The sequence below is a fragment of the Equus caballus genome, chromosome 3, assembly GCF_041296265.1.
Source record: "Equus caballus isolate H_3958 breed thoroughbred chromosome 3, TB-T2T, whole genome shotgun sequence".
Taxonomy (NCBI): domain Eukaryota; kingdom Metazoa; phylum Chordata; class Mammalia; order Perissodactyla; family Equidae; genus Equus; species Equus caballus.
Genome location: NC_091686.1, coordinates 72,239,442 through 72,266,836, shown reverse-complemented (window position 1 = coordinate 72,266,836; position 27,395 = coordinate 72,239,442). Strand labels below are relative to the sequence as shown.

General features: G+C 36.4%; 1 pseudogene; it reads right to left on the bottom strand.

Moving 5' to 3' along the window:
• Positions 1 to 27,395, bottom strand: LOC100067616 (UDP-glucuronosyltransferase 2B31-like; annotated as a pseudogene).

The following is a 27,395-nucleotide window of genomic DNA, read 5'->3' as shown; positions in this document are numbered from 1 at the left end:
TCAGCTATAACTACTCCCTTTTTCCTTCTTTCCTGTTTTAGCAAACTTCCAGCAACAAAACAGACAACATTTTGTGGTCACAAATACAGCAGTTGCTACACAGGCCAGCAGGAACCCAATCACATCCAAAGCGTGGTACTGGAACCAGGTGAGGTCGTGGGAGGCTGGTTGCAGGTGTTTGACTCCTTTGTGGTGCATGACCAACCCGATCCAGAAGACAGCTCGATGTACAGGTTTCATTGGCTGATTGTGGTGAGTTTTTGACAATTTCATAGCATTTTATGTATATCTAAGGGAGAAACACAAAGATAGCACAACTGAAATGAAGTTACATGACCTATGCATATCATTCCTATGTAAGGCTTTTGAAATGTGCCATACGTATGTTGTAAAATCAATGTTGTACAATTGCAGAAGCAATAGTAAATTTTTATTTGGGTCATCATAGATGGTTTGGCTTTTCAATTAGAATTTTATGAATGATAAATATTTTAAAAAGTGAAGTTAAGTTGGCATAATGTAATCTTTTCTTGCAGAGGAAATGATATGAGACATTGTAAGAGGTATATATGAGATGGTGGAAATGCAGTTGTAGGATGGTCCTTACAAAATATTTAAAGAAGAATTGCATCATCCTGGGTGAATTGCTTCCTCACCAGTCCCTGTGCTTCTACTCTTCTCTTCTACCTTGTTGTCTTTATTTTTCTTCCTCCAACCAGAATCACTTTTGAAATAGACATCCAATTACGACAGTTTCCTGCTCAAACTTTCCGTCTGCCTTCTCCTCCCTTTTAGAATAAATTCCAAATCTGGTGGTTGCCCTACAGGATCCTATGTGTTCATATCCCTGGCAACCTCACTATCACTTTATTCCATGCAGATCCTGTAGTAGGTACCTTGGCCTTCTAGCTCATTCTGGAAGTTACCTAAATTGTTCTCACCTCCTCATCTTTGTAAACCTAGTCTCCTCTGTCTCTCTCCTGGACCATTTTTCCCTGCAACACCTCAAAGCTTGCTTCCACCTCCTTACAGTAGAGGTGGTAACATCTCAGAGAGGCTTTTCCTGGCCATGCAATTATAGAATCCCCCACATTCTTTGTGGGGTATTTTTTGTATTTTTTTGGTGCTATTTGATTCCTTAGAATTTCTAAATACAGTACATTTTGTAAAACATTCCTTTTAAGTATGAGATATATAAGAAAAATGCACATATCCTAAATGAGCAGCTCAAAATTTCAATATTAGCTAGAAAATTGTTTTGAAATGCATACACTAATGTCTCGACTCACAGGTATTGATATAAGATTCCACAGCTACATAGAAGCACCGCAGTTTCCTGGACCCTTTCACTACTCCTTTTCCTGAATTAACCACATCTTAACTTTAAATACTGTAGTCTAGTTGTCTTGTTTACCTATTGGAATTATAGTATGTACTCATTTGTTTTTGTCTTTTTTCTAGCAGCTTTTGATTGATTACTTGGCTGTATTATATTTGATTGCATGACAACACCAGAAATTATCTCTTCATTTATTGATTGATGAACATTTGGATTGTTATTAATTTACTGGCCATTACTACTAATGCTGTCATAAGCATTCTTGTATATGTCTTTTAGTTTACATATTTATGCATGCCTGTTGCATAATACCTAGAATTGGATTTGAGGAGAAGTTGCATGTGTGCTTATGATTTATTTGTTGACTCTGAACTATTTAGAAAGGTATTGCTTAATTTCCAAAATTTAAAGATTTTTAGTTATCTTTCTTTTGATAATTTATAAAATTTTAGTCTGTCCAGATGATATACTCCATATGATATGAAAATTTTCAAGTACTGCATTTTGGTTTATGCCACAGCACATATGGCCAATTCCATTGATAATTCTGTATGCTTTTAAAAATTGTGTTTTCCTCATTATCATATAAATAACATAGGTTACATTTTACATATATGTTCTTCATAACTTTTTTTACATCTTCTTCATATCTATTCATTATTTCGTCACCTTCTATGTTCATGAGAAACGTACTTAAAAATGTTCTATTATGACTATTGATTTGTTGGTTTCCATTTTTCTTTTTGTCTACTTTTACTTTGTTTATTTGGAGGATTTATCTGTAGATGCTACCAATTAATAATTTGGCTTCTTTTGAAAGACTAACCTATTTGCCATCATAAAGTATTTATCTTTATTTTTACTAGTGCTCCTAGTCTGCTGAGTCTGATAGTAGTACAGGTAGAGCATCTTTCTACGGTTACTGTTGGAATAGATCTCTTCCTTCCTTTATACTTACAATCTTCTTATACACTTCCAGTAAGCCTGTTTGTAAACAGTACACATAGTTAGTTTTTGAAATCTAGTTTGATAATCTTTGTGTTTAAATGATTTAGTCTGTTTAGATTTACTATAAGTAGTGGCATCTTTACATTTGCATCTACTATCTTGTCTTGTATTTTCTTTCCTATTTGTCCAACCTGCTTTATATTTCTTTTTCTATTTTTTCTTGCCTCATTTAAAAGTATTTTTAAATTCAATTGTACTACTGTTTTCTTCTTGATAATACATATTTAAAGTATTCCTAGGGGATACCGTCCTTATAAGGGAATAACGCTGATAGTAGTAATAAACGCTGCATTGATGGTCTCCATGCTAGGCACTACAAATTCCACATTATTCTTCTTTGGAATTCGAAAAAAGTTAACCATTAATGATTTATTTCATCAATATTATAATTTTTTCTGCTTGAAAGCACACCAATCAGAGGGTGAGAAATCAACCCCCAGAATCAGAGAATATATTTGCAAATCAAATGTCTGATAATGCATAAAATATTCTTACAGTCCAATAATGAGAAGACAAATAACTCAATTAAAACATTGGCAAGGGATTGAAATAGACCTTTCTCTAAGTAAGATAGATGAATGAATATAATGAAAAATCCTCAGCAAAATACCAGCCACTGAATCTAGCAGCATATAAAAAATTATACAGCATTTTCAAATGGGATTTATCCCAGGATGCAAGCGTGGTTCAATAGAAAAAAATCCATGTAATAATCCACATAAAGAGAATGAAGAGAAAAAAAACACATGGTCATCTCAATAGATGCAGAAAAACTTTTAACAAAATCCAACATCCTGTCATTGTGAAAACAGCCAGCAAAGTAGTATTAGAGGCAAGTTATTCAACATGATAACAGTATGTATGAGAGCCCATAGCTAACATCATACTTAATTAGAAAAGACTGAAAGCTTTCCCCCTAAGATGAGGATTGAAACAAAGATGTCTGCTTTCATCACTCCTACTCTACATTGTACTGAGAGTTCTTGCCAGAGCAATTAGACAAGAGAAAGAAATAAAAGTCATCCAGATTAGAAACAAGAAGTAAAAGTATTTCTGTTCACAAAGGATATGATCTAATATATAGAAAATTCTAAAGAAGCCACAAAGAAAAAGTATTAGAGCTAATAAAGTTATTCATGCACAAAAGTCCATGTATTTCTCTACACTAACAATGAAAAATGCAAAAAGAACATAATTCTATTTACAATAGCTTCCAAAATAATAAAATATTTAGGATTAAATTTAACTATGGCCGTGCAATTCTTGTATCCTAAAACTTAAAAATATTGCTGAAAGCAATTAAAGAAGACAAATTGAAAGGCATCCTATATCCACAGGCTGGAAGACTTAGCATTGTAAAAATGGCAATAAACTCCAAACAATCCACAGATTCAATGCAATCCCTGCCAAAATTCCGATGGCCTTTTTGTTAAAGTGGACAAATTGATCCTGAAATTCATATGGAATACCAATGGGACCTGAACAGAAAAAATAATCTTGAAAAAGAAGAACAAAGTCCATGGACTCATACTTCTTGACTGCAAAACCTACTACAAGTCTACAAAAGTCAAGACTGCCTTGGACAGATGTCGATATCAATAAAACAGATGTGAGAATCCAGAAACATGCCTTCACCTTATGGTCAATTGATTTTTGACAGGGATGCCAAAACTCTTCACTGGGGAAACCACTGCTTTTTAAAATATGGTTGTGGGAATATTGGATATCCATATCCAATGCGAAAAAATGAAGTTGGATTCTTACCTCAGTTACAAAAATTAACTCGATATGAATCTAAACCCAAATGTAGGAGACAAAATTATATAACTGTTAGCGGACAGCAGGAGTAAACCTGGATCTTGCCTTTGACAACGGTTTCTTGGCTATGACACAAAAGCACAAGCAACCAAAGTAGGAATAGTTATAATTAGACCTCATAAAAAGGAAAAACTTTAGTGCACCAAAGGACACTATCAAGAACTTGAAAAATCATCCCACGGAATTAGAGAATGCATTTGCAGATCATGTATCTGATAAGAGAATGTGTCATGAATGCATAAGGAGCTCTTACAGCTCAACAACAAAAAGACAAAACAACTCAATTGAAAGGTGGGTAAAGATTCTGAATACACATCTCTCCAAGGAAGATATAAAAATTGTCAATAAGCAAATGAAAAGGGGCTCAATATCATTAGGCCTCACTGAAATGTAACTCAAAATCACAATGTGTTATCACTTTGCAACTACTAGGATGGCTAAAATCAAAAAAGTGGAAACAGGTAAGTAGTGGCAAAGAAGTGAAGAAATTAGAAATCTCATATGTTGCTGCTAAGAACATTAAATGGTACGACCACTTTGGAATACAGTCTGACAGATCTCACATGTTAAACCAACTATTATCATGTACCCGGCAATTCTACTCCTAGTAAAACACGAAATCCTGACACTTAACGTTACATCTCACATGTTCAGGGCTCCTTTCAAGGACTGAAAACAGAAGACAATTCTAACAAATAGTATTATAACATTTATAACTACATCAGCCAAAAAATTACAATAAAAAAGCCCCTTGTAAAAAGGTAAGGTATTCACACATCTTGTAAAATTCCAGGCTTTTCGTACAATACTGAAAAAAAAGTAAATGAATGTATTGTTAATACCGTTTCCGAGAACTGCCTGGTGTTTTCAGCACTGAACGGGTGTCGAACACGTGAGGTAAAATGATAATGACAAGATTTTGTGTTTTAAACTGCAGATTATTTGCCTGTTCTGCTTTTTTTCCACCTTGCCCAATCAAAAAATTCTCTAAATTGTGCATTATATGACAATCCACACGTTTCTCAGGTCAGATTATACCAGTCAACTCAGTAATTCAGAAACAAACATGCCATCCATTTTAGCATGAGGCCCTCCACAACACCCGGGACTGTTAAAGAGACTAACTCTTGGGCTGCTTTCAAGGACTGCAGGATCTTCAAGGCTTTCTGGGAGTCACTGTGTGGATTGCAAGTCACTTAAATCTCCCCATTTAACTGCCTCTTCTGTGTGCCCTGCTTCCCTTTCTGGATTGTCTCTCTTAAGAGTTTCAGGATCTCTGCACCCCTCTGTTCCAAATATTTCAAAGGAATGTGTAGGCATGAGGGAGATGACAGATGTCCATGTCCATATGACGCCTGGTCTGCACATTCCCTTAGGCCTGATGACCAAGAACAGGTTGGGTGATCCAGAATTTAGAACTTGCTTAATATAAGTGAGAAAACCTCACTCCTCTTCTGGACTCAGAAAATGCACTGGGCAGCACGTATTGGTGGCCAGGAGCCACTAGTCCTGCAGGTAGTGACAGCGGTTCTGCTCTCTGCAAGCCGGACAGTGAGGCTTGCAGCTTCTCAGCCTAATACAGCAGAAAGTCCTCCGAAGGCATCAAAGGGCAGCAGGCTGCCACTGTAACACAGGTCCAGACCTGTAGCGATATTCAACACTTCCAGCCTCTGCAGGCAGCGCAGGATTCCAGTTACTACACCGAGGACCTCGCCATCTGAGCAGTTGGTCACCATCTCTGTTGGGAGAGGTTGGCTAGAAGGCCTTGAAGGCCAGGCCCGCCGTCAAAGTGAATAGAGTGTGATTTGGCCCTGGAAGCGCAGGGCGCTGGCCAACCTGAGAGGCTGTCTGGCCAGCACAGAGGCATCATTAGCCAGGTAGTGAGTGGGCACGCTGTCCCAGCCATCAGTCACCAAGTGACAGCGGTGGACCAGGTCCAGAGTCCTGGCTGATGTTAGTGCCTGAGAGTAGCGCAAGCAACCCAGGTCCTAATCAAGTTGGCACAGACAGGCTGTTGCCAAAAACACCTTGCGCTGCCATGCCAGTGCCTCCGCATGCAGCACTTGGCAGGCCAGGTTGCTCCTTTCTACTAGCTTGTGGTCCACAAGGCCAGGGCGGCGACACCAGCTGCCGCCATGCCCACCACTGCCCACGACCAGTACGGACGCGGTCCGCAGGCACAGCTGTCCAGGCACGCCCAGCGCAGGCAGGACTTTCTGCTGACTCTGCATATAATCTCATCTCCAGACAGAGCGGCCTTCCTGGGCAGGTGACACCACATCCAGCTGCTGTGGCTCCTGCTCCACCAGAAGAGCCGCAGCCAGCCTCTGCTTCAGGGAGCTCAGCTCTTCCTCTGCCCTGGAAAGCCATTTTTACTCCTGTGAGTTGCCTGTACACATGCTCCATCTATTTTCATGTTGGATTGTTTGTCTTTCTGTTTGTGATTTGTGATGTGTCTCACTGTACAATGATTGCCAACCTTTATCTGTTACGTGTGATTCAGGATAGAGTTGAGGACTATTAATTAAGGCTATATGCGTGATTTAACAATATTATCTAGCATGGCACCATATTATTTCTATAAACCTGTGTCAATTGTCGAGAGGAGTTGTATGGAAAACCCTCTGATGTACTTTTCCTATAGATCCCCTAGCATCAAAGTTTTAAGGTGTTTTTAAAATATTTTCATGCCTGATGCTGGAGAATGTTTGTTGTGAGATTTTGATGTTGGACTTCTTGACCAATAAAGATAGATATGTTTTTCTCACCAGGATCACTTGGAGCCTAAAGTGATTCCCGGATGTGTAAGTCTTAGCGGGTGTTGAGCATCCGTGTCATTTGATTTACCTATTATTTCCATAATTTTTAGATTCTTTGCATTGTTTTGATTATGATCACTCATAGTGTGCCTAGGTTTAGGAAAATGATGATGTGTTCTTTTTCTGTCATGCAAAGGATTTAACATTTCCAGGTTAAGTTAATGAGAGTGATGAGACAACAGGCTTTGAGGAAAGAGATAAAGAATGAGACATGCTGCTCTAGCATGGTTATATAGAAAAAGAATCATTATTTAAATTGTCTTCAACAAACACATTGATTTGCTCACTATATCAGCAGTAACTAAGTGGTGTTGTGCCTTGTTTTGAAGAACTGGGCCTGCATATATATGTATGTGTGTGTGTGTGTGTGTGTGTGGCTGTGTGAGTGTGTGTGTGTGTACATATACATTTGGAGAGAATGAAAATTCAAGAATTCCTTAAGAGGACAGGCTCTATATTAATCAAAACTGCAACTGAGACCTTCCATCCATTATCAAAGGCTAAAATGAGAGTGAAAGCAACCCGGTGAGTGTTTTTAAAGGGCTGTGAGGTAAAGAGAATACGCTAGTGAAACCAAAGTCTTTCTTAAATAGCTCGGTTGTATAATAGGAAGCAGGTAGCCGCTGTTATATTTCTAAATCCACATGCATTCCACTGGGAAAGGAGTTAAACAGGATGAAGGCAAACATCTTGCCATGTCTTTAGGCAAGGAGGGATTCTGAGGCTGGATGTACAGTAAATCCAAGCAGCATTAGTGGTGGAAAAGGAAGGGTGAATCATTTTACACAATTCTAACTAATGAATAGTTCTTTTTGCAAAAGATAAAATTACAAAATCTGCACCAACATGAAGTTAAAATATTGTGAGTATTTGCATAATAATATTGATATTGCAATTACAGTGCTTAATGCTATTGTGTCCATATTCGATGTCTGAAACACAGTTAAGCTCAATAAATTTCTTTTGGTATAACAATTGTATTAGAGTAATAAATCTCAATATGCCCATATAGTTTTATTTTTATTTAACTTTTGCCTCTTCTTTGCTTTGGCATGACATATTTCTAACTCTTAAACAGGCAGTAAATCCCTTGAAAACAAATTTTCATCTGAGAAGCTAAGTTATGAAAGTTTGTTTTGTCATAAGAGGAAGGGATTTTTACATCACAACGTCTTGCTGAAATTAACTAGGGGAGTCCCATCTGTGTGGCATACCAGCTTCAGGCCTCAGATACAGCTATTCCCTTTTTTCCTTCTTTCCTGTTTTTGCAAACTTCCAGCAAAAAAAGAGACATTTTGTGATGGCAAATACAGCAGTTGCCATACAGGCCAGCAGGAACCCAATCACATCCAGAGAGTGGTAGTGGAAACAGTTGAGGTCGTTGGAGGCTGGCCGCAGGTGTTTGGCTTCTTTGTGGCCCATTGACAAACTCGATCCAGAAGACTGCTCGATCTAGAGGCTTCGCTGGTTGATCATGTTGAATTCTTGATAATTTCATAGCATTCTCTTTCTATCTAAACGAAAAACACAAGGATAACAACATTGAAAGGAAGGTAATTTGCTTAAGCATATTATTCCCTTGAAAAGTCTTTCAAGTGCCATACATAAGTTTCAAAATAAACGTCATAGTATTGCAGAAGTAAATTTTTATTTGAGTCTTCATCTACTATTTGTTTTTTAAATTGGAATTTTATGAAGACCACTATTTTAAAAAATAAAGATGAAGATAAGATGGGAAAGTTAAATCTTTACTCGCATAGAAAATGATAGGAACCATTCTAAGGATATAAATCAGATGATGAATGCAATTTTAGAATGATGTCTTGAAGTTTCTAAATAAGAATTGTGTCACTGAGCTGTGTCCCCACGTCAGCACCTTTGCACTTTATGTCCCCTCTGTCCCTGTCCTCGAGCGCTCATCCCTGAAACACCCCAGGGATTGCTTCCTACTTCTGATGGAGGCATTAGTTTCTGTGTCACATCTCACACAGGCTCTTCCTGGCCACCCTAATAGCAGCCCTAGGCATTTCTTCTATATTTTTTTCCTATTTGATTTCTAGATTTCTAAATAAGTTTTGTAAAATATACCTTTAATTTAAGTAAAAAAATGCAGAAGAAAAATGCGCATATCCTAAGTGAAGAGCTCAACATTTCACAATCAGCTAGAAAATCATCCTGAAGTGAATACTAAATGTACCTACCACCTACATATTGGTATTGGATACCACAAGCTACTAGAAGCTCCCCATTCTTCTGGAATTTTTAGTCACTAATCTCTTCTACAAATTAACTACTACCATTACTTTTAAAATCATAGATTGGTTTTCCTGGGTCATATATTGGAATCAGTAACATTCATTTGTTTTTGTCCTTTCCATAGCAGTCGTTGGTGAATTCCATTGCTGTATAGTATCCAATGTCTGACAATACCACAGATTATCTCTTCACAATTATCCACAGACATGTGGATTATTAATAATATTTTGGCCATTTCTACTAATGCTGATGTAAATATTGTTTTAAATGTGTTTTGGTTTATATATTTATTCATTTCTTTTGGGTAATTCCTAGAAGGGAATTGCTGAGAAGATGGTGCATGAATGATTATTTGTTTTTGTTGATTCTGAATTATTTAGAAATGTATTGCTTAATATTCAAAATTTAGCAGTTTTTTTTAATGATTTCTAACTTAATTCTTGTCTGGCCAGACATTATCCTCTTTAAAATTTGAAAATTTACAAATACTAAATCTTAGTTTTGCCCCAGCATGGATGGTCCATTCCATTAATTATTCTATATGCTTTAGAAAAATGTGTTTTCACCATCATGACATATCTGTATGTATATATATATAAAATATAATGTATATATCTCAAATACGTTACTTTTTCAACTTACGTTCTTCAAACCTTTTATGTACTTATTTATTTTGTTATCTTTTACTATATCATAGAAAAAGATCTTTAAAAAACATCCTATTATAACTATAGATTTGTGTATTTTTTTAATTCTTTATTTATTGCAGTAACAGGATTTATAACATTATATAAATTTCAGGTTTACATCATTATATATTTCGATTTCTGTGTAGATTACATCATGTTCACCACTCAAAGTCTAATTACAATCCATCACCACATACATATGCCTAATTACTCCTTTCGCCCTCCTCCCTTCCCCCTCCCTTTCTGGTAGCCACCCATCCGATCTCTGTTTCCTGCTGTTTGTTTGTCATTGTTTTTGTCTTCTACTTATGAATGAGATCACACAGTATTCAACTTTCTCCCCCTGACTTATTTAACTTAGCATAATGCCCTCAAGTTCCAACCATGTTGTCACAAATGGCCAGATTTCATCATTTCTTATGGCTGAGTAGTAATCCATTGTTTATATCTATGACATCTTCTGTCTCCATTCATCCCTTGATGGGGACCTAGGTTGCTTCCAAGTCTTGGCTGTTGTGAATAATGCTGCAATGAACATAAGGGTTCATATATCTTTATGTATTTGTATTTTCATGTTCTTTGGGTAAACACCCAACAGTGGAATAGCTGGATCAAACGGTAGATCTATTTTTAATTTTTTGAGGAATCACCATACTGTTTTCCATAGTGGCTGTACCAGTTTGCACTCCCACCAACAGAGTATGAGAGTTCCCTTCTCTCCACATCAGCTCCAACAGTTATTATTTCCTGTCTTGTTAATTATAGTGATACTGACGGAAGTGAGTTGATATGTCATTGTAGCTTTGATTTGCATTTCCCTAGTAAATAGTGATGTTGACCGTCTTTTCATGTGCCTATTGACTATCTGTATATCTTTTATGGAGAAATGTCTGTTGAGCTATTTTGCCTATTTTTAAATTGGGTTCTTAGTTTTTTTGTTGTTGAGATATGTGAGTTCTTTATATATTTTGAATATTAACCCCTTGTCAGATATATGGCTTGTAAATATCTTCTCCCAGTTGTTAGGTTGTCTTTTTGGTTTGTTGATGTTTTCCTTTGCTGTGCAGAAGACTTTTAATTAGATGAAGTCCCATTTGTCTATTATCTGTATTGTTTTCCTTGCCTAGTCACGCATGGTACTTGAAAATGTGTTGCTAAGACTGATGTCAAACAGCATACTGCCTTTGTTTTCCTCCAGAAGTTTAGTGGTTCTAGGTGTTGCATTCAAGTCTTTAATCCTTTTTGAGTTAATTTTTGTGTACAGGTTCAGATAGTGGTCCAGTTTCATTCTCTTGCATGTGACTTTCTGGTTTTCCCAGCACCATTTATTGAAGAGACTTTCATTTCTCCATTGTATGTACTTGGCTCCCTGTTGAATTAGCTGTCTATAGATCTGTGGGTTTATTTCTGAGCTCTCAATTCTGTTCCACTGATCTGTGTGTCTGATTTTGTACCTGTACCATGCTGTTTTGGATGAAATAGCTTTGTAGTATATTTTGAAATCTGGAGTGTGATACCTCCAGCTTTGTTCTTTTTTATCAAGATTCCTTTGGCTATGTGGGGTCATTTGTTGTTCCATGTAAATTTTAGAATTCCTTGTTCTATTTCTGTGAAAAGTGTTGTTCAAACTTTGGTAGGGATTGCGTTGAATCTGTAGATTGCTGTAGGAAGTATGGATATTTTAACTATGATAATTCTTCTAATGCAACAACACAGAATATCTTTCCATTTCATTGTGTCTTTTTCAGTTTCTTTCAACAATCTTTCATAGTTTTCAGTGTGCAGATCTTTGCCCCTCTGGTTAAGTTTATTCGTGGATATTTTATTCTATTTGTTGCAGTTGTAAATGGGATTGTATTCTTAATTTCTCTTTCTGCTACTTCCTTGTTAGTGTATAGAAATATAACTGATTTTTCTATGTTGATTTTATATCCTGCAACTTGATCGTATTCATTTATTATTTATAAAAAATTTTTAGTGGATTCTTTCAGATTTTTTAATATATAACGTCATGCCATCCGAAAAGACAGTTTCAGCTCTCCCTTTCCGATTTGGATTCCTTTCCTTTCTTTCCCTTGCCTGATTCCTCTGGCTAAGACCTCCAATACTAAGTTAAATAAGGTTGGTGACAGTGGGCATCCTTGTCTGGTTCTTGTTCTTAGAGGGATTGCTTTCTCTTTTTTTCCATTGAGAGCGATATTAGCTGTGGGTGTGTCATATGTGGCCTTTATTATGTTGAGGTACTTTCCATCTATACCCATTTTGTTGAGAGTTTTTGTCATAAATGGATGCTGCATGTTGTTAAATACTTTCTTTGCCTCTGCTGAGATGATTGTGTGATTTTTATTCCTCATTTTGTAATGTGGTGTAGCATGTTGATTTGTTTGTGGCTGTTGAAACATCCCTGAGTAAATCCCACTTGGTCATGGTGTGTGATCTTTTTAATGTCTTGTTGGATTCAACTTCATAGTATTTTATTGAGGATTTCTGCATCTATGCTCATCAGTGATATTGGCCTGTAATTTTCCTTTTTGTATTGTCCTTGTCTGGTTTTGGTATCAGGATAACATTGGCTTCGTAGATTGAGTTGCAAAATCTCCCCTCCTCTTCAACTTTTGGAAGAGTTTGAGGACAGGTATTATGTCTTCTTTAAATGTTTGGTAGAATTCACCTGGGAAGCCATTTGTTCCTGCAAATTTATTTTTTGGGAGGTTTTTGATTAATGTTTCAATCTCCTTACTGGTGATTGGTCTATACAAATTCTCTATTTCTTTTTGCTTCAATTTTGGAAGGCTGTATGATTCTAAGAATTTATCTGTAACTTCTTGATTATCTAATTTTTTGATGCATAGCTTTTTGTAATATTCTCTTATAATCTTTTGTGTTTCTGAGGTGTCTGTTGTAATTTCTCCTCTTTAATTTCTGAGTTTATTTCTTTGAGCCTTTTCTTTATTTTTCCTGGTGAGTCTAGCTAAAGTTTTGTCAACTTTGTTTATCTTTTCAACCAATAAGCTCTTAGTTTCATTGATTTTTTCCCTTATTTTTTTAGTCTCCATGTCATTTATTTCTGCTCTCATTTTTATTATTTCTATCCTTCTACTGATTTTTGCTTTGTTTATTCTTCTTTTTCCACTTCTCTTAGGTGTAGCATTAGATTATTTATTTGGGATACTTCTTGTTTGTTGTGGTAGGCCTGTATTAGTATAAAGTTCCCTCTTAGAACTGCCTTTGCTGTATCCCGTAGATTTTGGCATGTTGTAATTTCATTCTCATTTGTCTCCAGGTATTTTTTGATTTCTCCTTTGTGTTCTTCATTGATCCAATCATTGTTCAGCCACATTTTCTTTAATCTCCACATATTTGTGGGTTTTCTGATTTTCTGCCTGTAGTTGATTTCTAGTTTCATACCTTTGTGGTCTCAAAAGATGGTAGGTATTATTTCAATCTTCTTAAATTTATTGAGACTTGTCTTGTGGCCTAATATGCGACCAATCCCCTAGAATGTTCATGTGCATTTGGAAAGAATGTGTATTCTGTGGTTTGTGGATGGAATAGTCTCTATATATCCACTAAGTCCATCTGGTCTAAGAATTCATTTAAGGCCAATATTTCTTTATTGATTTTCTGTTTGGGTGACCTATCCATTTGTGTCAGTGGAGTGATAAAGTCCCCTAAGATCATTGTGTTGCTGTCTATTTATCCTTTTATGTTTGTTAATAAATGCTTTATAAATTTTGATGCTCCTATGTTGGGTACATAGATATTTACAAGCATTATATCCTCTTCTTGGATTGTTCCCTTTATCATGTACAGTACTTCTTTGTCTCTTGTTACAGTTTTTGTTTTAAAGTCTATTTTGTCAGAGATAAGTATTGCTACCCAAGCATTCTTTTCATTGCCTTTTGCTTGTTGGAGTATCTTTTTCAATCCCTTGACTTCCAGTTTGTGTGTGTCTTTAGGTTTGAAGTATGTCTCTTGTATGCAGCATACATATAAGTCTTGCTTTTTTATCCACTTGGCCATCCTGTGCCTTTTGATTGCAGTATTTGTTCCATTGACACTTAAAGTTATCTATTGATAAGTATGTACTTATTGCCATTTTGTTACTTTTTTTCTGGTTGTTTTTGTAGTTCTTCTCTTTTCCTCTCTTCCCCTCTTAACACTTCCTTTGTGATTTCATGGCTTTCTTTAGCATTATGTTTGGATTCCTGTATCTTAATTATTTGTGTATTTATTATGGGTTTCTGGTTTGTGATTACCATAAAGTTCATACATAATAGTCTACATTTATAGCAATCTATATTGAGTTGATGGTCTCTTTAGTTTGACCTCTTTCTAAAAGCTCTACTCCTTTACTTGTCTCCTCCAACATTTTGTGTTTTCCATATAGTATCTAACCTCTTATTTTCTGTATGTGTATCCATTCCCCTTTTCTCACTGAAATAGATAATGTTAGCCCTTTTGTCTTGTGACCTTCATATTGTCTTCATAGGTGGTTGATCTGCTACTTTTATTGTATTTTTGCCTTTACCAGTGATTTTATTGCCTAATTGCTGATAATATTCTTATTCTTATTTGTGATTTTGTCTTTCCCACTTAAATAAGTCCATTTATCATTTCTTGTAAGACTGGTTTCTTGGTGATAAACTCCTTTAATATTTGCTTCTCTGTGAAACTCTTTATCTCTCCTTCCATTCTGAATGATAACCTTGCCAGATAGAGTATTCTTGGCTGTAGGATTTTTCCTTTCAGCACTTTAAATACATCATGCCACTCCCTTATAGCCTCTAAAGTTTCTGCTGGAAAGTCAGCTGACAGCCTTAAGGGGTTTCTTTTGTATGTCACTTGTTCCCTTTCTTCTGTCATTTTTAGGATTTCCTCTCTCTATATAATTCTTGACATTTTAATTATAATGTGTGTTTGTGTGGGCCTCTTTCTATTTTTCTTATTTGGTGCTCCCTGTGCTTCCTTTACTTGGATTTCTGTTTCCTTCCTTAGGTTAGGTAAGTTTTCAGCTATTATTTCTTCAATTAGATTCACTGTCCCTTTGTCTTTCTTTCTCCTTCTGGGATGCTTATAATGTGAATGTTAGTGCGCTTGATGTTGTCCCAGAGTTCCCTAAAACTGTTCTCTGTCTTTTTAGTTCTTTTTTCTTTTATCCCTTCAGCTTGGGTGATTTCCTCTAGTCTTTTGTCCAGCTCACTGATTCATTCTTCCATATCATCTACTTTGCTATTGAGTCCTTCCAGTGAATTTTTCATTTCCAGTATTTTATTCTTCATTTCTGATTGGTTCTATTTTATAGTTTCCAGTTCTTTGTTGACGTTCTCACTGTTTTCATCCATTTCTCTCCCAAGATCAGTGAGCATGACATTTTGTTTGAACTCTTTGTCAGGTAGATTATTTATTTCTGTTTCATTTGGTTCTTTTCTGGAGTTTTGTCCTGTTCCCTTTCTTGGAATGTATTCCTTGCCTCCTTCTTTACCTCTTTCTCTGTGCTTATATCTGTGTTTTCGGTGGGTCAGCTACATCTTCTGATCTTGGAGAAGTGGCCTTGTGTAGGAGACACCTTTGAAGGTCCAGCAGTGTGCTTCACTCTCCTCACCAGTTCCAGATTTTCCAAGAGTGACCCCTGTGTGAGCAAAGTGTGTCCTTCTGTTGTGGTGGTGTTGCTCTTGCTGTAGATGCCCATGAAGTCTAGGCTGTCCCCATGATGAGCTGGTTGTAGTGCTCAGCAGTGTTTGGCTGCTATGCACCCTTCAATCAGTTTATTGGGTTTGGGGAGCCTGAGCACAGTTGCCTGCAAGGTCTAATGGCATATTCCTCTTGCAATTTTTCTGTTAAGTGAGTAGGCTCTCAGCATGGCTGGTTGCATGTCTCAGGGACTTACAATTGCTGTAGGCCTCCTGCCTGCAATGTTATTGTCAGCTCTCTTGGGCTTGCAGATTAACGGGGCTGGCCCCAGGCACAGGTGCACCCAATTGTTTCATGTTTTGGAAGATGAGGCAGATCCTTATTTGTCTTTTTAAGAAACACAGCTCATCTGAGCTGATAAGCCCCATGACCCACAAGTCCACACACACTGTCATCACTGGCCTAGCCTGTGATACTTCCTGACCCCTTGGAATTGACCCCATAACCCCAGTGCAGAGTCCCCCGTACACTCCACCAATACCCTACACTCTCCACTCTCGCCTCCCTCATGCCCTGCCCTACAGAGGCAGACTGTCTCACCTGTCTGCAGAGGATCCAGGCACCCAGGCGAACCAGGTGGAAAAGTTGCTGGAGGGATTGCTGTTGGGTGGGGCCAGTTCCTAGTGAGGGCTGCCTGCCCTGTTTGAGCTGGATTAAGTTTGCCCTCTAGAGGGGAGGGTAGATCCTGGCCTAACCGGCCAGAGAAGAACTCCAGTGTCATCTCCCATTATCTGTGTCAACGCACTTGTACTCAGTCATAATAATGGCTGCCACCACTTTCTCAGTTCCATCAGAGTTCTCACCTCTCACCAAGATGCACCCAGAGCGTATCAGCTGAGCCTCTTTTCAGCAAAGGACTATGCACCTTTCTTCCTGGTGATTTCAGGTTGCTTTCTGAAATGGGTGAATTTGTGCCTGCACTCTCTAAGAACTGGCTTTTGTCCACTTATTTATGATAGCTTTTCTAGGGATATTCTTCACTGAAGTTAATAGCCAGCAAAACCAGATATTATGAGACATGTCTCAGTTGTGCTGAGTCTGAAGGGTGCTTTTAGCAACAACATTCCCTACTCAGGTCCCCTATTCCTCCAGGGAGGAGTGAATACTGTATGATTGTTCCTGGCCAGTCTGCAGTGAAGCTCCATGGCTTGCGAAGCTTTTCTTTTCTCTCCAGACAGGAATTTCTGCTTCTTCTGCCTCAATCAGGATTTGCCTTGTTGTGGCAGTTCTCTTTATCCAGTTTTCAGTTCTCTCTCATGGGTAATTATTACAAAAATCATTATAACCTGTTTGTGTTTGTGGGACTGGGTCCATTCAGCATATGCCTATGCCACCATCTTGACACGCTTCCCATCTGTTTTTTCTTTTTGTCTACCTTTACTTTGTCTATTTGGAGGATTTATTAGTAGGTGTTACAAATTAATAATTTGTATTGTTTTGAAGGATTAACCTATTTATCATTATGAAGTATTTATTTTTATTTTATCAATGTTTCTGTTCTACTGTGTCTGATATTAGTATAGTTTTACATCTTTCTATGGTTATTGTTGAAAAAGATCTTTTCTTACCTTTGTACTTAGGACTTTTATACTCTTCTATTTAAGGATGTCTTGTACATACAATATAAAATTAGTTTTTGAAATCCATTCTCACAATCTTTGTCTTTAAATGATTTAGTCTGTTTAGATTTACTGTAAGTACTGATATCTTTATATGTATTCAGACAAAAGCATATATAGCAATATTCTTAATAGCCAAATGTGGAACAACCAAAGAAGCCATGAACTGATGAATGGGTAAATAAAATGTACTATGTCCTTATCATAGAATATTACTCAGCATTACAAAGCTACGACAGGGAACCAAGTCAAAAACATTATCCTATGTGAAAGACTACAGTTGCAAAAGACCATATACTGTATGAGTCCATGTATATGAAATGTCCAGAAGGTCTAATATATAGAGACAGAAGTTTGATTAATGGTTGCTTGGGCAGTTGCGAATGGGAAATGACTTCTAGGCATGTCACACTTCTTTTTGTGGTGAGGAAAATGTCCTAAATTATATCACGGTTATGGTTTCATAGCTGTGTAAACATACTACATATATTTGAATTTTATAATTTTAATGGTGAATTTTATAAGTATGTAAATTATATCTCATTACAAAATCTGCTAAAATAATAATAAAATCAATTTTTGATATAAAGAGGTCTACAATATCAGAGATGTTAGCCACTGAATTGAAGGAACTTATATTTCTTGTTCACCATTCTTTCCTTCTTGGGTTCTATCATATTTTAAAATTGTGTCCCTCTTACAATTACCTACGTAACATTACATTATTTGAGGAGATAATTGTTGCCCAAGTTGGTTATCTATTAAATCTATGGGGTTAAGATACAACTTTGAAATAAATGTCTGGGTGAAAATAAAAATAACTAAGAATATTAACATTAAAAATGTTAATAATTTCATAATTGGCCCCTTAAAAATGGGATGAAATTCATACTCATCATTGGTTAAAGGATCTATCTGTAAATACTACTTATTTAAAAAGTTGTGATACTTCCGATGGGTCATTAATGACTGTCTTCAATGCATTGAGCACATCTGTACTTGACCTTGTACTGAAGTCCAGTCTAACAGCTGCTCCCTTGGTCTTCATGTGAACAACATTATCAGGTTGATCCGCAATCAAAGGAATGCCCACCATAGGGATCCCATGGTATATCACCTCATAGATGCCATTGGCTCCACCATGAGTTATAAAGGCTGTGGTTTTTAGATGACTAGGATAGGGTGAATTTCAGCAAACCATTAAGTATTAGAATAAAATGAGAGTAGGGCAATATGAGACACTGAAAGAGGCCTTGTCTTCTAGATAACACATTATTACATACATGGAACTATGTTAAAATGTCTTTCAGAGATCAGAGGAAGAAGAATGTAAATTTGCTGTGGAGATAATTGAAGGCCACAGAGAAGATTAGTGTATGCCTTCAGACATGAAAAGTGAATACATGATGGCCAGGTGGACAAAATTGAAAGAGAACATGTTGGATAAAAGAAGAATGGGTTGGAAAAAAAGGGGGAAGGGGAAATGTTAGAATATATTCTCTTAACGAAATAGTGAAATCACTGAGTCTGATAAGTATCATGTAAAGGCAGCAGGAGGTTGAGGGTGGTGGTGCAGGAATCAGAGGAAGGAAAGGTTACAGTTGTCCTTTCTCCCTCCGACTGGGAAATAAGTATAAGAAAGTTAGATTTTAATTTTGAGCTTTCAAATAATAAATGTTCAATAAATTTGTCTCCTGCTGAACTATTATCATCTAGTTGGAGTTACTCTCATTATAGTGTTCATTTTCCAGAATCTTACCAAGAAGGTCATTCTGGGGGATCCACTTATAGAGCTAAGTATTTGCCCCTAAGGTATCTGGTTTCTTGCCAACAAATCTCCATATAACCTGTTAAAATAAAGAAAATGCCTGATTCCATGAGTTGAACTTCAAAGTATAGCACGTTAGAATCTAAATAATTAAGAGCCCTCTAGTTAAATCTATTTATTATGACAGATAAGGAAATGAGGAGAAAAGGTTCTAACTAATGAGAACCAATAAAACACGGATACAATAGGAATTCTCGTCTTTCATACATTTATTTTATATTCAATCCACTTTGCTTACAATCATGACGTTTCACACTTGCACTAGAGAAATGAAATTTTCAATGACCAATTCAAGCACATAAAATTTTTTTAGGCAGTCGTTTTAATTCTAGTGCCAAAAAATGGCCAATTACTAATGATCTGCTAATTTATTTTAACTATTTATTATACTAGCTCTCAGCTTCCGAATTTAATATTGGCCTCCTTATTTCTTTTTTGAGCGTTGGGAGAAATGGCTTACTTATATCCACTTGTATAATTTATATCATTACAGTTTTACATCTTTTGATTTGCAAAAATGGAAATGTGTGCATCAGCTATTTGTGAGAACAAAATAATTCTCTTTATTAACCATTTTTAATAATAAATAATTTCTTCTTGGTAAGTACGTTTAGTTTCTTTTAAGTTTCTAATTATTTATCCAAGTACTTCCAAGAAAAATTTAAGTAATAATTTCTTGTGTGAATCCTGAGTATTATCACTATTGCCAGGTTTGAAAATTCTTTAAATGTTGAAAAGAAGAGTATCTTAGTACTTTGGAAATAACAGTATAGCTGTCGAAAAAAATTGAGTATCACAATGATTCTAAACCTTGTTCAACTGACTGTTAACATTTTAAGGATGCACTCCAACCTTGACAGCATTGATCAATATGGTTTCTTATAGCCAGGCCATTTCCAAGTCCAGTACCAAAATTAGTTACAGATTTTGGAATTCCCAAACGATCCTCATAAGCTGGATTCTAAATTACCAGTGGTTAACATGTGTTTGCTATATGAGTCTTAAAGCAACTTCAGTTCTCATCAAATTATCATAGATGATAAGCAGAAAGCTGTATCAGTTAGGAAACTAAAAAGTAGTTCACAAATACACAGAGACTCCAGGTATGTTCTATATATTAGAAATAACCTACTGCTATATTTTACAGAGAAGAAAACATCTGAAACTTTCCTATGCTAGCCTTGCTTCGAATTGACTCCTTTTTAGATTCCCTTCTCCTTCTTCTATTGAGAGGAGTTATTACTCAGATGGATTAGAAGCAAGGTCCTTGCAGATCCATATTTTGTAAAACACAGGGTCACCTTAAGGGCTGACCCACCTCCACTCTTTATTTTATGTTTTCCTGTTTCAAACTTCAGCAGGGCCCAGAACCACAGCTCAGTGTTTTCTCTTTCTTGTTTTCCAGTTGTTTATTCTCTCTCTGTAAATCATCGTGGCTGGATGGGTACCTGGATGCAGCTTGGTGAGCCTTGGCCATCCTTTCTATGTATAGCTCCCTGAACAGCACATTGAATAGGCCTTTTCGGAAATTGAGAGGAAGCAAATGAAGCCTGGATTATGTGGCAAACCTAAACTTCAGGATGCTTTTCTGACTGTTTTCATTTCTTGCTTAATGTTACTGTTAAAATTTGCCTTATTTATTTCTTTATTTCTACTTTTTTTGCTGAGGAAGATTAACTCTGAGCTAACATCTGTTGTCAATCTTCCTCTGTTTTATTTTTTTTCATTGAGGAAGATTAGTCCTGAGCTGACATCTGTGCCAATCTTCCTCTATTTTGTATGTGGGTCACCACCACAGCATGGCTGACGAGTGGTGTTTGCCCATGCCTGGGATCCGAATTTGTAGACCCAGGCTACTGGCGCTGATCACTCTGAACTTAACCATTACACCATGGGACCAGCCCTTAACTCCTTTCTGAGAACATCTGTAGCATGTAGAGTGCCCTCAGGAAAGGAAAAGGAGCAAATGACAGAGCAGAATTTGATGATATGTGTACCTGCCCACAATACCATTATAATTCCCAAACTTCATGCTGCATCTGTTATATGTATTTAATCTGATCCCAATGTTAATGCCAAAATTATTGTCAATCAAAAACACCTTCTGCACTGTTGGCACATGCCATGTATACTTTGGCTGTTAAAGTCATTTGTGAGATAAATTTGATCCTTCGTAATAAGATGTAGTTTACCTTTCATGTAGGAAATTTCTGTAATCAAATCCTTTTAAAAATTTAAGAGATGCATTAAATAGTTGTCTGCTATAAGTTACTTTGTTTTACCTTCTGTGGAATCTGGCCAAGGCCTGATGCAATCACATTGGCTCTTTCTTCTGTCGTGTTACTGACCATTGACCCCAGAGTAAAAACCACAGTACCATTTTCTCTGGAGCTCTGGGCAAACTCTTCCATTTTCTATGAAGAAATAATTTACTCCATCACAAAAGAACAACTGCATAGTTTACATTATTGAAACGATTGCTGCCAACAACTAAGGATAGAAATTCATCTATTATCAGGAATTACTAGAGTAGTGCCTGTTTGTTTTTAACTGTGGTAAAATATACATAACATAAAAGTTACCATCTTAACCATTCCTGTGTGTATAGTTGAGTAGTATGTACCTTCTCATTGTTGTACACCAATGTTCAGAACTTTTCCTCTTGCAAATCGAAACTACACCCATTATACAATAATTCCCTGGCAACTGTCATTCTACTTTCTGCTTCTATGAATTTGACTAGTCTAGATAATTTATACAAGTGAATCATATGGTATTTGTCATATTGTGTATGCCCCATATCACTTAGAGTAATGTCATTAAGGTTCACTCCTGTTGTAGCTTGTGTTGGAATTTGCTTCAATTCTAAGGTTGAGTAATATTCCATTGTGTGTAAATTTCACATTTTGTTTATGAATTCATCTGTTGCTGGACACTTAGTTTGCTTCTCCATTTTGGCTCTTGTGAATAGTCCTATTATGATGATGAGTGTGCGTAAATCTCAGTAGGATCCTAATGTCAATTGTGTTTGATAAATACCCAAAAGTGGAGTTGCTGGACCTTATGGTAATTCTATTTTTAATTCTTTGAAGAACCTCCATTCTGTTTTCCTCAATGACTGTTTATAACAGATCTAATCCCTCAGTTCCTTTGGAATGATACAATTGATGTGAGATTAATTTCCTTTATTATGTGTATCTGTACAAATGTGTGTCTGTGTGTGTAAGAAAGAAGTTAAATAGAGCCAGTACACAGTAGTGCAGAGAATATGTTCTTAGACAATATTATACCTAGTCTCTTCATTTACACTGTCATTAATTACTAATATAGACCTTGGAAGGAGGCCACATGGCAGGATGGCGACTCACCTTTGAGTCTTTATTGTTATAGTTCTGCTACATCAGTTGTGTTTATACCATGCAGGTTTACTGGAGAAGTATTTTAGTTTAGTCATTAGTATTTTCTTTCTCTGACTATGTGCACTACAAAAATTTTGTTGTGATTGAGATGAGTTTGCATCTTTTTCCTCTCAGCTCTATAATAATTTATACCTCACCTTAACTCAGCTTTGTCAGTATTTCCCATGCTCCCCCTAAATCACTCTTTAAAGGCTGGAGAATTGCTGAGGAGTAATCTCAGACTCATCAGAAAAATGAGCCTGATATTACTGTTTGGAGTTTCCATGAAATCACCCTAAGATTCTTATTTATAATCCAGAAATATACATGCATATTACTTATTTGAGTGACCATATTTCTGATTTGTTTATGTATGACAGCTTTTGCCCTGAAATCATATTGTCAAAAGGATGTCCTAGTAGAATGTGCTATGTGTAACTGGCTGTGAGGGGCCCTCATCATCACCTCCCTGAGTCCCCCGTGAGCAGATGCCTCACAGTGGGAGAGGTACAGCAGGCTTCCTGCAGCAGAGAACAGGTCAACCTCTTGCCAGGAATTGTTTCTGAATTATTCTGACATGTGTTCCCACATTCTTGCCAATTTAAAATCAATTTATTACTTTCAGTACTAGAATAATTCCTTATGGCTCAGCCTATTCTCCTCCCAAGAAAAACAAATGGAGAAGAGTCAAAAGTTTCCTGGATATTTTGTCAAAACTGCATACTCAACCTTTTTTTTGTTCAGTCCCTCTGTTTTAAATTCATTATTAGTTCTTTTCTATCTGGAAATTAATGATGTAACCTTTCCAACATAAAAGTATACTTTCTGCCCCTAATCATTGTTGTTCTATGATACCCACTGGATGTTCTTTAGCACTGTGGTCTTTCCTTATTTTAATACTTCACACAGGTTTTATTACATGCTTATATTCCTAGGTTTCCAAGTAAAATGTTAGGTATGTACGTGGGAAAATTGTGTCTAAAATGCTCCTCTGCATATCCAGCACATAGCTCTGGAGTATTCTAGTCACTTTAAGAATATTCTTTGAGTGTCATGCCTCGTGGCCTAGTGGTTAAGTTCAGTGCACTCTGCATTGGTGGCCCAGGCTTTGACCTGGTCGCGGACCTACACCACTTGTCTGTCAGTGTCCATGCTGTGGCAGCAAAGGACTTGCAAACAAAGGAAAATGGGCAACAGATGATAACTCAAAGCAAATCTTCTTCAGCTAGAAAAAAAACAAAAACAAGAAAACCTTTGAATCAGTGACTGTTACTTTCTTATGTGTCGAATAGTGAGGCCTTAATTTAACTGACCCTATTCCCCAAATCTTTCAGGTATATTACTTTATTCTACAATGATAATGAAATTCAGAGTCTTGTAATGGTATTGAAATATATGAGTTGCTAATTGGTCACATTACACAGCTTCCCGTATCTCTCACTGTAATCAAACATTCTACATAAAGAACACAGAATCAATTCAAATGAAAATGGAAAGTAAACCAACCACACAGACAGGAATAGGTCACCTTAGGCAGGGGTTTGGCAGGTTTGCAGTGATATCCTCCAATAAATTGTAAATGTGGTAAGAATTCGTGAGGAAATTCAAAATCTCAATAGTTTTGAACAAGCCACATTTCAGCTTTCCTTATTAATTCAGAGAATGAAGTAGGTCTTCCAGAAGGAAAAAAAGCAAATAAAAGTAAGGAAATGAGAGTTTTGTAGTGTGAATATACCAGGTAATTTTCTGAAAAGAGCTTACAATGACATAGCCAAAGAGATTGAAACGTGTCTGTAGTTTCACAATACAATTACGTGTATGTGTATATATAATATACATGTTTTATATGTGTTGTTTATATATATATGACAAACCATAAGACTTTCATCTCTAAGATCACATCACTGCATTCACAATCATGAACAATTATTAAACCTAAGCCACTAAAGAATTAAACTTGCATTTGCTTTTCTGTAAAGCTGCAAAAGTAATTGATGCAAATGTAAACAATGATTTCAACTGCTCCATCAATTCTCCCTACCATACCCACGGACACTTGTTTCCCTGAAGCGCTCCCTCCAGTTTTACAATTTAGCAAGCTATTCCCTTGATCCTAGATTTTCCCAGTAAACTAAGGCTTAGAAAGTATGGCCACACTGGTATTTGGTTCACATAAGGAGCTTAATAATCTTTGCATATTAAATAAATGTATTTCCAAAAAATAGCTGGAAATTTTTTTCATAAAGTATGGAAATAGGTGTGCTCACCCTTAATTGTGGATCATTTTATCTTTAATGGAGAGACATTGTTTTTAAAAAATATGGACTAGTAACTTGTATGTCCACCTTCAACAAACTTTTAGGCCTTTAAAACAGATGTTTTGTGAGTACTTAGTGAAGGACTGTGTAATCATTAGAACCTCCAGTTATAGGTTCACGTGTCTGAGATAGAGACATAATATCTTTCATTTCTGAAGGACTCCTTCAGGCAATGTGGCAAAATAACTTGTTTTTGAAATGAACAAATGAGTGGAAACAATTACCTTATGGCTCCATAGACTGTTGTTCTAGAAATATGTTACTCCTCAATCTATATATCTTTGTTGATCAAGATATTTAGTGAAATTTCTAATGACTTTTATTGAGGATGAAAAAAATTATAGTAAAGTTGATGTGTAGGATGATTAAGCAGAGCGCAGAGTATATTTAGGCAGTGAAACTATGCTTATGATATTATAATGGTAGACATGTGACGTTATAATTTTGTCCAAACTCAAAGAATGTACATCACCAAAGTAGAACCTTAACATAAAATATGTACTTTAGATGACAATGGTGTGTCAATATAGTTTCAACTGTAACAAATCTACTTCTCTTGTGGGGGATGTTGATTATAGGGGAGCCAATGCATGTGAGGGAGTAAGGCATAAGGAAAATCTCTACTCAATATTGCTGAGGACCTAAAACTCTTCTATGAAATAAAGCCTATTACAAGCAAAGAAATAAAAAGAATGGTATGCGATTCCGTAACGAACTCCTCAGTGCTTTAACTTCTAGTTTGTGATTTCCTGGCGGGTCCTGTACTAGGAATGGACCACGGCATTCTAACTGACCCAATAATTTAAGCATTTCCATAATATTTGTGAGTTTGAGAGATGATTTTGTATTTTTATTTCAACATTTCACTTATAAAAGACAAATTCCTCTGAGTTTATACAAACCCGCATTCCAAGGCACTAGGAAAATAGGACTTCAAACCACCGCCTAAAGACATGACTTGCCCAGTGCTTCACTGTAAAGCTGATCCTATTTCTCATTAAATGTTTGGAACCAAAACTCAAAGTAAAGCACATATAACATATTTTTTACCCTCTCCATGAATGTCATTTGGTCATTTAATTCTGACATAACAGCAGGTACATAAGATGGTGGGAATGGAAGTCCTCCACTATACTTTTCAACTTTATGGCCTGGAACGAAGCGGAGACTGTACACGAAAGGTATTCTCAGCAGCTCAGCAAGCAGCTCACCACATGGTCCAATGGCATCTGTGAGAATGAGATCAAAATTTGATTCTTGTAATTTTATTATAAGTTTTTTGTTCAAAACTGCATCTTCACAGAGCTTTTGCAAAGAATCAGAAATTTCCCAAAAGACTTCTTGCAGTAGTGAAAACTGTGTCCAAAACGGTTCTTTTGTCAGATATGTCCAACTGTCGACTACTTTTCCGGCAATACCCTCAAATTCATCTCTTGTTAAAGATGCAGGATAAATCTCAAATTTAATAGCAGATGATTTGTTAGGATCAACAAGAACGGAAGCTGAAGATGTCAGAACACTCATTTCATGACCTCTCTGGACAAGTTCATCCAGGATTGTCTTCATATTGATCCAATGGCTGTATTCTGTGGGCCACACCAGCACCTTTCCGGCACTCCCAGGGCTAAAGTAACAACTCAGCTGTAGCAGCAGCAGAAGTGAAATCCATTTCAGAGAGATCTTGGTGGAATGCAGTGTTTCCTTTCAAATTGCTGATCCCTTGTACCATTGCTCAGGCTTATATTCAAGGAGCAATCAATCAAGAAGTTAAAATATAACTCCTACAGCTCAAAGTAAATAGATGATATGCACAGTCAGAGCATTTGTATAGCAAGTAGAAAAAGCAAAAGGTAGATGACTTTGTTTGTATGCATGTGTTTAATATCTGTTTTAACTTAAACGTGCTATTATCTACTAAGAGGTGATGCCCTTGTATGTGTAAGCTGTATTTGGAAGATTTTCAAGAAGAGTGGCCAGTGAGATGCAATTGTGTGCAGTGTTCTTGAACTTTAAATTATACAATTCAATTATTCATAGTATATTCACAGAATTATGCAACCACTACAACAATCAACTGAAGAGCATTTTCCTCATCTATAAATAAACCTTTACTCTTTAGATGGAACTTTCTAATCTCTGCTGCCCTCAAGCTGCATTCAACCATTAATCTAGTTTCTGTCTTTAGATTTGCCTGATCTGAACATTTCCTGTAAATGGAATCATGCAATATGTGGCCTTTTTTGACTGGTTCCTTTCTTTTAGCATAATGTTTTAAGGTTTCATCCATGCTGTAACATGTCAGCCTTCATTCCTTTTTATTGGTAAATAATTTTCCATAGTATGGATATCCCATATTTTGAGTATTCATTCATAAGTCTATCAACATTGTTTTTGCATTTTCTGGATATTATGAATAATGTCATTAACATTCACATGAAGATTTTGAGTGAACATATTTTCCTTCCTCATGCATAGATAGGTAGAAGTAGAATTGCTGGGTATATGGTAACTCTGTGTTTCACCTTTGAGGGTATGGCATACTGTTTTCCAAAGTGAATGCACCATTTTCCATTTCCATTAGCAACATGTAATGATTCCAATTTCTCCAT